The sequence below is a fragment of the Trematomus bernacchii genome, unplaced genomic scaffold, assembly GCF_902827165.1.
Source record: "Trematomus bernacchii unplaced genomic scaffold, fTreBer1.1, whole genome shotgun sequence".
Classification (NCBI taxonomy): domain Eukaryota; kingdom Metazoa; phylum Chordata; class Actinopteri; order Perciformes; family Nototheniidae; genus Trematomus; species Trematomus bernacchii.
This window is the reverse complement of record NW_022987739.1, coordinates 17,282,576-17,299,146: the sequence shown is the minus strand read 5'-3', so window position 1 is coordinate 17,299,146 and position 16,571 is coordinate 17,282,576. Positions and strand designations below refer to the sequence as shown.

Sequence of the window (16,571 nt, the reverse complement as noted above, 5' to 3'; positions counted from 1 at the left end):
CCCGGCCCACATAGAGTGTCTTGCTGCCATTAAAAGCAGCCTTTGAGGAGGATACTGACATGCTGGTGTGCATCACATGACGTACGGCTGCAATGCTAGGCTTAGTTTTCACTCTTTTTTGACGCTATCCTTATGTTAACTTCATGCATCATTTAGTGTCTCAAAAACTGCATACATTTATGTTTTGGTTCAATTATCCTCAGAACCTTTTTCCAGTTGTATTCTAATTCATAATATAAATGAATAACAATCGTTTTTTGGAACAGGTACTTTGTAATCTTGATAAATGAAGGAAGTTGAGAGGCAACGCCATACTTTTTCCAGTGCAAAACCGCATTGAAATGAGACTTTATTAGACTCTCAGAGAAATCCTCCTAAAATCTTCAGCAGGGAAGATGGATGGACTGTGTGTGAAGACAATGAGCAAGATGAACAGGGTCTATAGATATCTATAGATTTCTGGAATACTGTCTCAGCCCAGTCATTGTTCATTGAGGCGGTATAAAAAGCCATATCAACACCAGTGACAGGGGCGTAGATCTTGAGAATGTGTGTGTGTGTTTATTTATGACTCTTTGTGTGTGCATCTTTTACCTGCCCATCTATTTGCTTGCTTTTCCTTAGTATGTTTTCTATCAGTCATCCCTGTTTGCCAGCTGTCAGGGTATTTCATTTATATATGTGGCTCATTGTTTGACAGCACAATCTGTAATAAATCTGTCTGGCTTTTGTATTTTCATCTGTCTCTCTGAGTAATTTGCAGGATGCAGCCATATTCTCCAGTTTGTTGACAAATGACTTTCATGCCCCTTTCACACCAACGCAACTCCGGTTCAAGCTCCGTGCTAGAGCTTTTCTGGTTCAGAACCGGTTCTTCGGTTTAGCGCCGGCTCTTTTCACACCGCTCAGAGCCCGACTGGTGCTGCCGCTGCTGCGTCATGACGTCACAGTTTACGTCGCTGAGTTTCTTCCCAACGCCGGAGCTCACCTCACAACAACAACGGGCCGGGGACTGCGTTGCTTTTAATCATACGAAGCCAGATTAAATTAAATAACGACTTCTCCAACCTTATACTTTTCTCCAGAGTGCCGTGGTTCATTGTTTATTAATGTGTTTCAGCGGCATTTACCGACCGCTGCAGTGCTGGCCGGCTGCTCTTCAACGGGAGTATTCTCCCGTTAGCTCCGGGTTAGCTCACACGGCTCTAAAGTATTCACTGTCTGACTGTCACACAAGCAGCTGATACATATCCCCAGTTCCCCTTAAGTGAATGTGTGTCAGTCTGAATTGACGCTGTTTGGTGTCAGTCTGAATTGACGCTGTTTGGCATCACAACGCTGTTATGAAAGTTTCTCTGGTATAACATGGGTGATGTTAGCATAGCAACCGAAGCTAAACTGACTACTTGCTAAGCAGTTTTCTACAGGCACTTTTTACCGACGTATTTTTCATTATGATTCTACTTGTGATAGTCGGACATGACAACCTGTGCAGCCCATGTATTGATTCCATCCGATAGCTGCTATAATAACAAACAAAACGTCTGCCTGCTCTCCACAATGATCAATAACAGCGAACGGATGGTCAAAGTAAGGTACAAATAAACAGAATCACACGTTAGTGTTGCCTGACTTTATAAAGTGTGTTTTTTTTAACAAGTGTGTGGTTGCGTTCTAGTCACTTTGCTCAGCACTACTGCTTGTTACAACTTTTATTTGCCGTACTCGCCTTAAGTGTTAGCTCAGGTTAATCTCGCCCTCCTCCGACGTAAGCGTGACGTATGCGGTTCTTGCTTCTAGACGGACAACTTTTTGGTGCTCGAAACGAACCGGATTCCGGAGCTATGACGCTGCTCCGCTGCGGTGTGAACAGGAAAACCCGGTGCTTTTCAAGCACCAGCACCGAACCGGCCCTGAAACACCGTTGGTGTGAAAGGGGTAATAGAGGCTTACTGTGTTGTGTGCTGTGCTCAATATATTTCCAATGTAACATGTAAATCTGCTAATGCAGAAGACGAACACCAGTTTGTTCTTAAAGGATGTGCTTGTTCGGCTAACAGAGTCCTTGCTACACTGTGGTGTTGTGACATTACTCTGGCCTGTTTATCCCTGTATTATGTAGATTATCACACACTCTAAAACACTGATTATAGTGTGTTTTTGCTCTGACCGTTACTTATTTATCAACCACATTCGAGCCGTAACATCATAACCTTTTTCAGGTGAGAAAACGCAAAGTGATGGTACCATAAATCATCATTTTACCTGCAGCATAGAGAAGTCCCGGGTTGTTATTTCAGCACATACAGTAGGGAAAGAAAATGTTATCCCGTGTTAAGACTGAAGGGTGAAAATGGTAGGAACAATTCACCGTCTCCTGCTCTAGGACTTCAACATTGCCGTAGTACTTCAGGTTAAAGTATAATTGCTTAATTTGCATTGCGTCACCAGCTTTAACGACCTCCACTTGCCAAAGAAACTGTTTTTCGGCTCTATTTTTGGTCTTTTGGTTCTTTTACTCGACGGAAGAGGGAAAAGGGGCGAGGCTACATACATCGAATAACATAACCCTAAATAAAAAAAATCAGTGACAAGAAACAGATTTTGAAGAGATCAACTTTTAATAAAACACAAACAGAATACATTGGTAGGGAAGGCCAGGAGAGAATAAACACATTTACCACTGGAGAAATATATGACATTGAAATAAAAACAAATATCAGCTCACCCTTAAGGAGCTTCCAATACATGTTAAAAGAGAAAATAAATGAAAAATATAACAAAAATATGGCATTCAGTTCACTGCCTCAAAAAATAAATCATATTAAATACATTAATATATTCCACCAACGGTGAGTATGCAGTACAATCAACATCAGAATTTGGTTTATTGCCAATTAGGTTAATTTGGTGTCAAAGTCAGCTTTATTGTCAAAGTGTACAATGGTGCATACATAAACACAGTAAAGTAAGGGAATATAAGCTGTCCAGCCTTGTGTGTTTAGCCCCTGATTATCTCATCTTTCTAATCAATCTCCATTGAGTCATCAGTCGGGGTTGAGTATCTTTTTTAGGACTGAGTTTCCCTTTGCTACTTTCTGAACTCTCTTCAACAGCTCCTCCTCCCCATTCTCCCTCAGTTTACTCACAAAGTGTGCAAAGATAGTTAGCAGAGGTTGGGCTAACTCTATCACACTCTTAGTGGACTTTGGAAAACCGTAAACGTATCCTGAGGTGTGCAAACCAAAAACCTTGCACTGAGCATCACACACTGGGGATCCAGACGAGCCGTGATACATGAAGGTGTTGCAGGTTGTTACTTTCTCTGCTCTGTTTCCACCTAGCAATATGCTTTCAATGCCTTAATTTTTGATGAGGTTACGGATTGAGTAGAGAGTGAATAACGTGTCTTTGTATGGCTCTAATTAGCCTTCTCCCTGTTTTCTCAATGATAGATGTTGGATCCAGTTTTTTCACTCCTCCATCTGGGTGACCAATGATACAGGCTTCACCATTCTTAGGCATTGGACCAAACTTCGTCAGGAGCCCTGGTGGCACCTTCTTTTCTGTGACTTCAGTTGTGTCTGGGTTGTATTTCTTGCCGACAGGCTTAAGCTGAAGTATGGCATAATCAAGGTCGTCATGACAGTAGCGGATGTTAAGGTCAGCCAGATTAAAGTAGTGGTAATTTGTGTGCTGTTCTTCATAGTTAAAGAGAACAAACACCTTTGTACCATCCTTCAGCTTTTTGTTTCCTTCTTCAACACAATCTTCAAACAGGTGTGCGTTAGTCAAGATGAAGTTGTCAAACAACACAAACCCCGTTCCAGTCTTAAATGGAGTCACAATCACACAAACTGACTCTCCCAGTTTAATCAGCTCTCTGAACGTCGCTGAACGACTGGTCCAGTTCCTTCTGATAAGAATCACCTGGGAATCTCCTCATCATCAGTTCCTTCCGACCTGCACACGGCTTCTGCAGTAAATCATACATCTCTGTAACGGTGACACTGCTGCCACTCTTACCACTCTTACCACTCTTACAGAAAAAACACAGTTCGACCCCAATACAGTAGCATGTTTTCTTATCCTTTTTACCCAGCTGAAGGTTTTCATCTGAAAACTGCTCATCATATTTGTTACATGTTTTTATCGCCCGCAGCACTGTTCCGGGTTGAACACAGTCTATAGTGTATTGCTTGGGGTCAGAAGGATGTAAATGTCCGGCCTGCAGGAAAACCAGAGTAAGAAAATGAAAGTAACATCTACATAATATATATTTTCATTTAGTTTTTCTGTTGTTAAAATGCAGCCCAAATGTACTTCAATCATCAATCATTTTCCCGTTTTTTTCATTCTTTGTTTACCATTGAGGCATGTGAGAAAAACATATTTAAGAGTTCACGGTAACATGTGGTGAGAAATATTGTATACAAATGGTCTTTTTGCCATTTCATAGAAAACACAGTTCGACCCCAAATTGTTTTTGAAGCTAGCACCCTAGGAGAAGGTCCTAAATCAATTTGTTATCTTAACATCGGACCTGAGGCCGTATGTTTTGGACACTCGGGTGAAGCTGTCAACTGATCAGCATCTACAAACCTGGCAGTCTGCAATGAACTGGTGGTCTCCTGTGAGAACTGGTCACTTAAAAAAAAATAAAAATAAAATGCAGAATTTGTGTGTGTTTAGTGTATCAGTTTACTCACAGTGGGATCAGCATCCTTCTCCTTCTTTGTGCTCATTGCTGTACCAGTCTGCAAAAGGAGAACAAAGATTCAGATGTATTGTTGTTACAGTAATGGACTTCACTCATCAAATGTCTATCTAAAAGGTACAGCAACCAGCTCAAAATTACCTTTACCAAAGTTGAAAATGTTCAATTTCTGCTCATAGTGGCTTCCAACTTCTGGGAAGAGCAGCAAAACCTTATTAGGTCAGTAATCTTATCTTAGATGCTTATCTTTATGTTTTGTCAGGTCACAGCCCTCTTTAGTGAAACATGTATAATCTCGAATTTTACAGGTAATATTAGACACATTTGCAGCTTCAGTGTGCTATTTATTCAGTTTAATTTATTTTCTGTCAACAATGTAAATGGGGTCGAAGGTAGTGGTGAACTGGTTAAAATGATAAAACCTCAATAAAACACAGCATTCAACAAGACTGTCTTGAATCCATCAGCTCTGAGTCCCATACTACACTCAAGTTGAGTTCTTGCATACTTCCACCTGGTACTCTGAGGCATCTGATTATACAATTTTTTCAAAGGTTTCAGGTTTGAGCCCATCTTCAGCTCGGGGCTTTACACTCAAACCACCCTGCAGTCCTCACTGCAAAACCTCTGTTGTTATTTTCCTCTCTTTATCTACAAAACAATCTTTTCCATTGACCCACCCTCGTGGGTCCATCAGATAGAAGACGGTTCAAGTGCTTTTATTTTTCCCTATGTTGTTGAACTTGAAACTGAAGTGTAGTTTTGATCTCTATGTCTTCCAAAAGCTGTATAGTTATCCCCCATTTTACTTTGTCCGTACCAAATTACTTGTTTTTCTTAAGAAACTGAAGATCACACAGATTTTCTACCATTTGTACAACAATCACATCATATACGGACAAGCAGAAAGGTTGAGAAGAGGAAACATGCTCTCTCCATTAGCAGAGATTAGGACAATTGAGGGGATTCAGCCTTCTCTTGATATACTGTAATTCATTTGACCAGATAAACGCTGTGCTCTGATAGTTGGTATACTGCAGAAAGCTTTAAGTTTGCTATTATGGACAGGTGTGGCAGCACCCCTGAGATACACTTGTTTCTGTATTTCCTATATTTAACTCAAACCAGTGGGCTTGAAAGAAAAAAATTGTTCTTTCCTTATTTCTTCCCCCGTGAAGTGGTGGAAAGTAACGTCTAACTTCTATTCAAGAACTGTACTTAACCACAAATACTTATACGGCACTAACTTTCAGAGGAAACTATTGCACACTCAACTAGGAACTAAACTTGTTAAACTGTTTCGGAACATGAGATTGATTTCTCTAATGTCAAAAAATAATAATAAGATGTCATCTACTGTACATAAGATTAAATGCAATGGTTCATTCCTTTGTTCAATATATCAATGGGAATGTGTTGATTCCTTGGCTTGTGCAAGTGGTGAACAAACTGATTTGCAAAACATGTGATGTGAGTTTCTACTCGATACTGATTAAAAGGTGTGTGCATGTTGGGATGAATACCACCCAAGAGTCTCAAAAGATTTAAGGACATGCAGATTTCTCTCACATAGCTGCTCTTCTGAAAAACCTTTAATGATTGGTCTCTGGATTCAGCTGGGAGATCGAGGGTGAGGAATTAGAATCAGAAAATGGAGAACATTTGCATAATGAAGTTTAAGTGAGCGCTCTGAGGCAGAACACCACCTATGACCCTTCCCTCCCTCGTATGTGACTGAGGACAGGGACCAGAGAAGAAACTGCCCGTGAGAAATACTCAAGGTGAAAGAAATAAACGTATTTGTTCTACAGGCTGCCTTGTGTGTTTCCCTGATCTATTTTTTTCTTTCTCAAGTGGCTGCAATAGTAAATAGGAAATGTGCATCGGATGAACAACTAGCAGGAATTGATCAGATATCACGGGTTGGTTGACTTATTCATTTGCTGAAGACATTTATTAAGGTGTCAGTCAAAATTTGATATCAAAAGCTCACAAAAGGAAAACTGGGGTGTAAATGAATTTGCTGGTTTAAGCTGTGTCACATCTAGGCTCCTGTCTTCTCACCTAAACTAATCAGAAACACACTATTGTAACAAAAGGAATGCAAATTTGTTATATTTTGTATCTTTCTGTTTAACAGTCTACACTGCATAGGACTTGAATCATTGTTTGAATGAAATACCCAAAGTTGCATTGTCAATGTTGATTATAGGGACACTTTCTCACAAGCTTTTCTTAATTAGTTTTTACTGAGGTCTCCTCTTGGTTCTTTTTCCCCAATAAGGATATAATGTGGGTTGTCATATCTATCTAACGTGTTGTTTGATATGATATGATAAGCAGTGGAATTAAGCTAAAGTCATTGGCTATTTGCTAAACCTTTTCAAGAAGAGCAATTGTGTATAGCCCTAGTTTAACATAGTCATATACAACTATAGAGAAAAGTTACAGTCCAACTATCACCAGAAAGTAAGTAAAAACATGAAACGCAGATAGCTGAAAGAGGCTAAATATGTGTGTGTTGTGCAGCCAAGTTCAGTTTTATATCAACAACCCTTTCAATCTAGAAAGATCCTTGGACATTAGTTTGTTGTGACCCCCTCTTATCTCTATAATTAGATAACTGAATATAAATGCCTAATCTGTAGGGGAGGAGGGGGGGGACTATTACAAAACTTGAAATATGTGTGTCCACTTTATTCTACTGGTTAAGTGTAAGGTCCATTCACGAAGGTAATTGCCCAAAGAAAATATAACATTTAAATATATATAATATAAAAAGAACCTCATCTGTTCCCAAATAGCTGTCCTAGACCAATCAAATACCTTAGGAGCACATTACTGTGCCAACTCGGGTAAAAAACCCTGGAGACTGCAGCTGCAAACAACACATTTCAACTGCAGCAAGGCCACAAATCACAGAGGGAGGTGTTGGAGGCGTGGCAACACATTCAGGGTGTGCATTCAAGTGAACCGTGGCTGAACAAAGCCCAAAGCCCAAAGCCAAAACAACTTTCCTTTCAAGTTCAAGTTGGATGACACGCCGAGCCGTGGCATTCTAAACATCTTTTCGGACAAAATGAGGCTTAAGTGAAAACAAGAATTAATCTGGATTTTAAGATGGAACAAGGCTGAACGATTAGGTGATTATTTGGAAGTGAAAAGGAGTGAGAGGCAGAATCACCCATGGATGAATTGCATCAAAGCTCTAAGCCCCCAATAAGCACAACAATGAAATGTGATAACTAGTTTCTAAAATGCTCTTATCAGTAAGTAACACCTTTCTTTTGGATTTTGATTCCTCAAACAAATGGTGCCCCTGTGCATCTGCCCTGCCTTTTCTCTGACATTTGGGATAATGTGGTGTGGATTTTACTGGTTAATGCTTTACACACTACATCACTCACAGAAACAGAGGCTATTTTCACCCCGCTCCTCAAAAGTGTCAGAAAAAGAAAAGGAAAAAAAAGAGCCTAAAAAAGGGGGATTTGCTAAAATGTGTCAGTGTCTCAGGGAGAGCAAAGCCTTGGAGACTATTAATCCATCTCAGGTTTGGCTTCAAGCCCCCTCTGCTCTGACCTTGGGCCATAAAAGCATTACTGATGTATTACAGGAGCAAAGACTGCATAATTACACAGGGGTGTAGAGGGAATTTAACGCACGGCACTAGAGGCTGGATGTTACAGGTATGGATGAGTATAAATACTGTATGTCATCTGAGTCGAGCTATGCTTACAAATCTAATGCTGTGCGGGGCAAAATCACAGTGTGGGTGGTGATTATGATGAGTCTGAAGCAAAACCTAAACGAGAAATGTTTAGGATCCATAGATATCACATTGCAAAGAAAAGCACTTGGTTAGACTAAGCACATTACAACTGTGAACATCTATCAAAGTGCAAATTACCAGTTTACAGGGTAAGCTGTGTTATACATGCTGGTGGCTTGATGAATAAAATCATTCCTGCATCTACTTTGTGTCTTTCACCTAGCCAGGTTGCTGCTGCAACTACAATGACAGTGGGACGGGTACTATTCTTTACAATTTAGAGAGGAACTCAAACTGTGTGCATCATATCAATAAAACATGAGTCTTTTAGAGACTCTGTGTCCGACAGAGCTCTTATTTATGGAGTTTCTTCTGCATAATGCTGCAGAAGATGTTATCAGCGGAGCAGCAAAGCCCAGTGATCTATGTCTGTACACTTATCTGGTCACTAAAGGGTTGAATGCCGGCGAGGTAGGGACGGGATGTAGCAATAGTCTTTGTAGACATTGTGGCGTCCAAAACCCACCAGTGCTTTGGTCTAACTTTGAACCATACATCATCTTCCTCGAACACATCTGTCCAGTAAGATAAGGACAAAGGTGATGTTGAAAAATGTTTAAGAGACACTCGTTTTTTTATTGAACGTGAAGCTCCAAGGTGGCTTGGTGGTGAAAATTGATATGTATCAGGAGGAATATTAAATCCCCTTGTGGAAGCAGAAAGGAGACCGTTGAGGGAATTACAAGAGGGGCCATCTTAAAACCCTGCTATCATCCTCAGAGTACGCTCCAGTTGTCCTTGACACTTTATGGGCGGTGGTGGCAAAGTCCATAGGGACTTGGCTTGGCAACTGGAAGGTCACCAGTTCAAGTCCTGGAAAGACCAAGTGCTATCGAGGTGTCTCTGAGCAAGGCACCGTTCCCTACACTGCTCCCCGGGCGCCGTACATAATGGCAGCCCACGGCTCCTAACACTAGGATGGGTCAAATGCAGAGAAACCGTTTCGTTACTAGTACCTGTACTACGTAATGACAATAAGTTCAATCTTCTTCTTATATTGAATTTGAGCCGGAAAAACGTGTGAATGGTTGTTGCCAAGTATAAGATGACCCTATGTTTGTTACGTAAACATATGCTAAAGGCTATACTGTACTCGGCACGTTGAATATTGATTATAATTATAAAAAGGGAACTTTTAAGTTGGTTTTGTTAGACCTGCTTTCTCACGTAATTTCAAACTGGACACAATCTTTTGCCACCGTCAAAGCTGTTGGGGAATAATTTTCTTAGGTATTCAACCTTTGACACAGTTCATAATTTTCTCTTTTCACTGTCTCTTTTCCCATGGCAGGGGTGGGGAACCTTTTTCCTCTCAAGGGCCATTTCAATTTTTCCAACATCCTCCGAGGGCCGTACAAATGATTGACCTCTGCTTAAAAATACTAAAATCACAGCCCATTCATTTTGCCTTTCTTTCATGCTGTGCAAAGAAAAAGCAACCTCTTAATCCAGATATCTCACCATGACTCGCGCATGCATGCACGTGCACGTTTGTGGCAGGAGCACCAAAACAGAAAGATATGGACACAAGATGTGTGCAAATGTATTTCGTTTCCTATCCATGTGGACATGATTTAAGTGGGGGGGGACCTAACCTCCTCTAGGGGGGTCCGGGGGGCATGCTCCCCCGGGAAGATTTTTTTTTTAAATGCTGAAGTTAAAAGCATCAATCTGGTGCACTTTGAGAGCAACATTAGGAGCTCTATGGCTCTATATATTGAATATATATAGATTTATTTTTCTTTATGGATATTTGACAAATCACTCCCCTTTCAAACTGTATTCTTGTTTATTAATAACAACTTTTTTTTACTGTCATATAGTATTTTATACCTGTTTACTTTATTCTCTTATTTTTTTATAACTATAATGATCATATAAAGATGTGCCTTTACCTCACTGGTTGGAGAAAAAGCTTCTTATATTCGTTAGCATAGCTAGCTAACCAGATGCTAATAACAACAAAGTTATTGACTATATGATCAGTATGACAGATGAACAGATCGCCACTGGGCTTTCAACTAAAGACACAGCCACGCAAAAACTGCGGCATGTGTACGGCTCCTTATGGGTACTGCAATTTTTGGAAGTGCCGGAGTGGAGCGGCGTTCTGGTGCTCTCCGTCAGAACTACACCCCTGTCAGACGAGACATATATACCACGTGATGACACGTTAGGCTCGTGTTGTGTTGAAGGACCCTGACCTTGGCCAGGAAAAACAGGCACTCGCTTGTTTCAGTTTTTTGCGGTCTAGATTTCTTTAATTTTTTTCTTTTTTTGTGTTTATAAATTACCTCGAGGGCCGTACCAAATAGTCTCACGGGCTGTATACGGCCCGGGGGCCGGAGGTTCCCCACCCCTGGTCTACGGCCTTGGGTATTGCTGCTATCTCTCTTAACCCTTGTGCCCTCCTCGAATTTTCAACCTTTCGACCCCTTCGTGGCAAAAATGTACACGCCCATAATAACTGCTACTAAATCATCATACATCAACATTTCTTTCTACGTTTTTTTTCATGAATCACTTAAACAACTTATAACGTACTCAAAACTACCGAACATTCAATAATTTTCTGGATTTTAACCCTTTAAATGCCTGTTTAATTATTTGAATTATTTCATTATTTATGACAAAAAACACAAAAAATGAATTTTTTTCAATATAATAATTAGTAGAGGGATGGAACTTTGGTGGTTATTAGAGTCTTGGATGTGTCAAAGATTAGCAACAAAATTGATTTCACTGCATTATTATTTTGTACGTAGTGTCAGATACTACCTCTGGACACCTTCGTGGCAAAAATGTACACGCCCATAATAACTTCTATTAAATCATCATATATCAATATTTCTTTCTACTTTTTGTTTCATGAATCACTTAAACAACTTATAACATACTCAGAACTAGCAAACATTCAATACTTTTCTGGATTTTAACCCTTTAAATGCCTGTTTAATTATTTGAATTATTTCATTATTTATTACAAAAAAACACAAAAAATGAATTTCTTTCAATATAATAATTAGTAGAGGGATGGAACTTTGGTGGTTATTAGAGTCTGGGATGTGTCAAAGATTAGCAACAAAATTGATTTGACTGCATTATTATTTTTTACGTAGTATCAGATACTACCTCTGGACACCTTCGTGGCAAAAATGTACACGCCCATAATAACTTCTATTAAATCATCATACATCAATATCTTTTTCTACTTTTTTTTCATGAATCACATAAACAACTTCTAACGTACTCAAAACTACCATTTTCGGTTTCGATTTTAACCCTTTAAACGCCTGTTTAATTATTTTCATTATTTCATTTATCTCAAAAATGCCTCATTGACTTCCATTCAGACCACATTTGTTGATCTCATTGCCATTGCAGTATAAAACCATGCATTTTGTAATGTCAGCATTTCATTTAGAAGAAAAGTAGTGATATTTGATATTTCTACTCTATTCCAACAGATTAAACCATTTTCCCACTGTAGGCTGATGCATTAAATTCTTACATTTTTGCCAGTTATTTTATGGAGCCGTGTGACTACCAGGGGGCCCCGAGAGTGGTGTGTGTGTGTGTGTGTGTGTGTGTGTGTGTGTGTGTGTGTGTGTGTGTGTGTGTGTGTGTGTGTGTGTGTATATGTATGCGTGTGTGTGTGTATATGTGCGTGTGTGTGTGTGTGTGTGTCATTTCCAGCAGCAGACTAGCAGGTCCTGCAGCATGTGACCTGGTGCTCTCAGGTGACAGAACAACATTTTTTTAGGCCTGTGCACAACCAGCACACACCTCTCCTCCCTCTCCGTGTGTGTGTGAGAATCTGTAAGCATGCACAGATCATTTCATGGGAACAAAAGGCCATCTTTTGAGGGATGTGTTTGATGTGTCTTTGAAGAGCTGCTTGATTGTTTATGCACCTGGCTGCCAAAGATAAACATGCAGTTTGACCAAGGGCTTATTTCATTAGTGAGCAGAGAAGGAGAAAGACCTGGAGCAAAGAGAAGGAACTCAAATGAAGAAGCTTTTCAGTGCAGAGGAGACTTCAGAAATAATCTTGCAGCCTTCTTCTGCCAGCGAGCTGCAGGACTCATCTGAAGAAGACACAAGGTTCGAGCTGGGGTCTGACACTGAATGCTCTCTGGAGTCCAGCATTTCTTTGAGTTCCTCTGACCCTTCATCTGAAAGTGGAGAGGACACTGAGGGTCCGACCCACAGTGAGGGGACAGAGAAGAACGGAGGTCGTTCTCCCAGGAGCTGGGGAAAACCAGGGTGTCCTCACAGATTGTGAGAAGAAAGCCCCCCGTGGTGGTGGATGGTGGGCCGGACCCTCAGTATCCTCTCCACTTTCAGATGAAGGGTCAGAGGAACTCAAAGAAATGCTGGACTCCAGAGAGCATTCAGTGTCAGACCCCAGCTCGAACCTTGTGTCTTCTTCAGATGAGTCCTGCAGCTCGCTGGCAGAAGAAGACTACAAGATTATTTCTGAAGTCTCCTCTGCACTGAAAAGCTTCTTCATTTGAGTTCCTTCTCTTTGCTCCAGGTCTTTCTCCTTCTCTGCTCACTAATGAAATAAGCCCTTGGTCAAACTGCATTTTTATCTTTGGCAGCCAGGTGCATAAACACACTAACAGTTGTTTTTTGTTTTTGAGTAATCAAGCAGCTCTTCAAAGACACATCAAACACATCCCTCAAAAGATGGCCTTTTGTTCCCATGAAATGATCTGTGCATGCTTACGATTCTCACACACACACACACGGAGAGGGAGGAGAGGTGTGTGCTGGTTGTGCACAGGCCTAAAAAATTGTTGTTCTATCACCTGAGAGCACCAGGTCACATGCTGCAGGACCTGCTAGTCTGCTGCTGGAAATGACACACACACACACACACACACACACACACACACACACGCACATATACACACACACACACGCACATACATATACACACACACACACACAGGCACACGCACACACACACATACACACACACACACACACCACTCTCGGGGCCCCCTGGTAGTCACACGGCTCCATAATATAACTGGCAAAAATGTAAGAATGTAATGCATCGGCCTACACGGAGACTTGTGTAATCTGTTGGAATAGAGTAGAAATATCAAATATCACTACTTTTCTTCTAAATGAAATGCTGACATTACAAAATGCATGGTTTTATACTGCAATGGCAGTGAGATCAACAAATGTGGTCTGAATGGAAGTCAATGAGGCATTTTTTAGAGAAATGAAATAATTAAAAATAATTAAACAGGCATTTAATGGGTTAAAATCCTGCCAATGATTGAATGTTTGGTAGTTTGGAGTACGTGAGAAGTTGTATATGTGATTCATGAAAAAAAGTAGAAAAAGATATTGATGTATGATGATTTAATAGCAGTTGTTTTGGGCGTGTACATTTTTGCCACGAAGGTGTCCAGAGGTAGTATCTGACACTACGTAAAAATTAATAATGCAGTCAAATCAATTTTGTTGCTAATCTTTGACACATCCCAGACTCTAATAACCACCAAAGTTCCATCCCTCTACTAATTATTATATTGAAAGAAATTCATTTTTTGTGTTTTTTTTTAAGAGAAATTAAATAATTAAAATAATGAAACAGGCATTTAAAGGGTTAAAATCCTGAAAATTATTGGATGTTTGGTAGTTTTGAGCACGTTAGAAGTTGTTCAAGTGATTCATGGAAAAAAGAGTTTAATAAAATATTGATGTATGATGATTTAATAGCAGTTTCTATGAGCGTGTACATTTTTGCCACGAAGGGGTCCAGAGGGTGCAAAATGCATCACGAGAGTATACAAAACATGTAAGAGTAAACGACATTGGATTTCAAAAATGTGACTCAACAGAAGACTTCTTGCAAAAATCCATGCCAAAAGCTGTAACACAGCTGAAATGAACACCAAATCAAAAAAAAAAGTCAGGAAAAATGTACAAAAATGCCCGAGGAGGGCACAAGGGTTAAGGAGGGGCAGCTTGGGCGCATTGTTGTTGCCAGCTTATGACCGAGCACAAGCTGACATGAGATAGTTTATTGTTTAGGGACATCTAGAAGCCCTTCTTTTTAGGAACATAGGTTCCCTGGCGTACATTCTTTTCTATGGACGACAGCTCTAGTTAGATTCAGGGTCCATATTTGTTTAGTCTCGCTGATAAAGAATGTTGATTATTACACTCCGAACTAGTTAACACCTGGAACTAGTTCTTCAGAATTGATTTGGCATCTCAACCGTGTGGTCAGATCGTGGCCCGTGACATGTCTTGTGAATTCTCCGGCCGAAGCTCCAAATAAGCCGTCAGTGTTTGCCATCAAAGCTCCAGCTCTCCTCGTGTCTCTTTGAGTCCTGACTCCATTGCTACAGAAGTTTCCCCCACAAAAGCCACATTGCTATGCCAGATACATTTTCCTGACCGATTATGATGAATACGAACTGACAACAGAGGTCTGCCATGTCGTTTATAATCAGGTGGGTGGTGATGCCGTTTCTGCTTGCAGCGCTGCAGTCTTATCAGATCACTAATCAGGCAGAAGGCTGCTTGTAATTATACAGTCCACCTCCTGAATGCAGCAGGAAATAGCAGCAGAGAGTCATCCCGCTCTCCACCCGCCTCTTCTCTTACCCCTGATGGCTGCTGCTTCATCAATCAACTCTCTTCATTCAGATAATTGCCCATTCATACATAATACTTGATACCAACCTTGATTGAGCAGTGGGTTCAATTTAATTATCATTCCCGAGAGTCTTGGAATAATTTGAGAGACAAGCAGAAATCCTCCTGATATTTAGGCAATTATGAATTCTGTGAGCATATACTGATATAACATTGTTTAAAAAAAATGACAGCCATTTCTGAAGTAAACTCTGGGGGACCTGTGACCGACATATCGATTAAAATGCTTCTAGTAGAGCTGAAACCTCATGAATCTTGTTATAATGATCAAATGGAAAATAACTTTGTACATTAAAATGACTGCAATTAATGGTAAAAAAAACAAGCCATGCATACACTTCCAAGAACTAATCCAAACTCCTCTAGCTATATCAAGAAGAAAGGGTTTAATTTGTAGCTGATTTATCAGAAGAACAGTCCCAGAGTCTGACAGCAGAAGGCTCAGATTCCCTCTATTATTAACATTCAACCAACTTCTTTATTGCAGCACAACTCAAGTAACTTATTTGTTGTAGAAAACTATTAAAAAGAGTACCACAGTACTTAACATGAGAAAAATGTTGTCCTTTTTCCAAATAATAATAAGTACATTGAATATTAGCATCAAATGTTTGTTTCAATTCTCCTCTGGATTTTAAAAACACATTTTTAAACATCAAATACATTTTTAAAGAAACATTAAAGAGACTAGCTCATTGTTTTCTATTAACACAATGATGAAATTATGTTTATTAATGTAGCTGGCAGAATGTCTTCCAATTATGCAGTAAAATGTTAATTGCCAAGACATTTAACTTTAAAAGCAATATGATCTTGGAGCATTATTAATTAAATGTTTTCGGGACTGGCTGCATCTGTTTAAGGTCAGAAGTAGTTCATGGTCAGTTTGATGAAAGAAAAGTTACAAACTGTTGAAGTGTATAACTTACCCAGTTCACCTCTGCAAGATGATCTTGATGTGGCACAAATCAACCCAGCCTCACAGGTGTGTTGCATCAGTGCTAACGAGTCGGTGAGATCCGCATAAGCCAGCCTTGATCCGCCCATATATCCTCTACACACAATCTACCAAAGTACAAGATTATGACTACATAGAGTGCAACTGTGGTGCACAGGTCAAACTGGTGTCATGTTAGTTCTTATAAAGTATAATGCTACATCAAAAATTAAAAATAATTGAGAGAAACACCTGAATTTTAAAGCATATCTATTAAAATCATTAATCCATTCAATTTTTAAAGTCACATGCGTTTTCATGATAAGAAGTCAGCACAGATCCCAATCAACATGTACGAATACTTCCTTCAAAGTGACTTTTAGAAGTATATTTTTTATGTT

At 39.9% G+C, this 16,571-nt stretch overlaps 1 pseudogene; it reads right to left on the bottom strand.

The window, feature by feature from the left end:
- Positions 1–2,613: 2,613 nt before the first annotated feature.
- Positions 2,614–16,246, bottom strand: LOC117495955 (annotated as a pseudogene).
- Between the last annotated feature and the right edge of the window lie 325 nt (positions 16,247–16,571).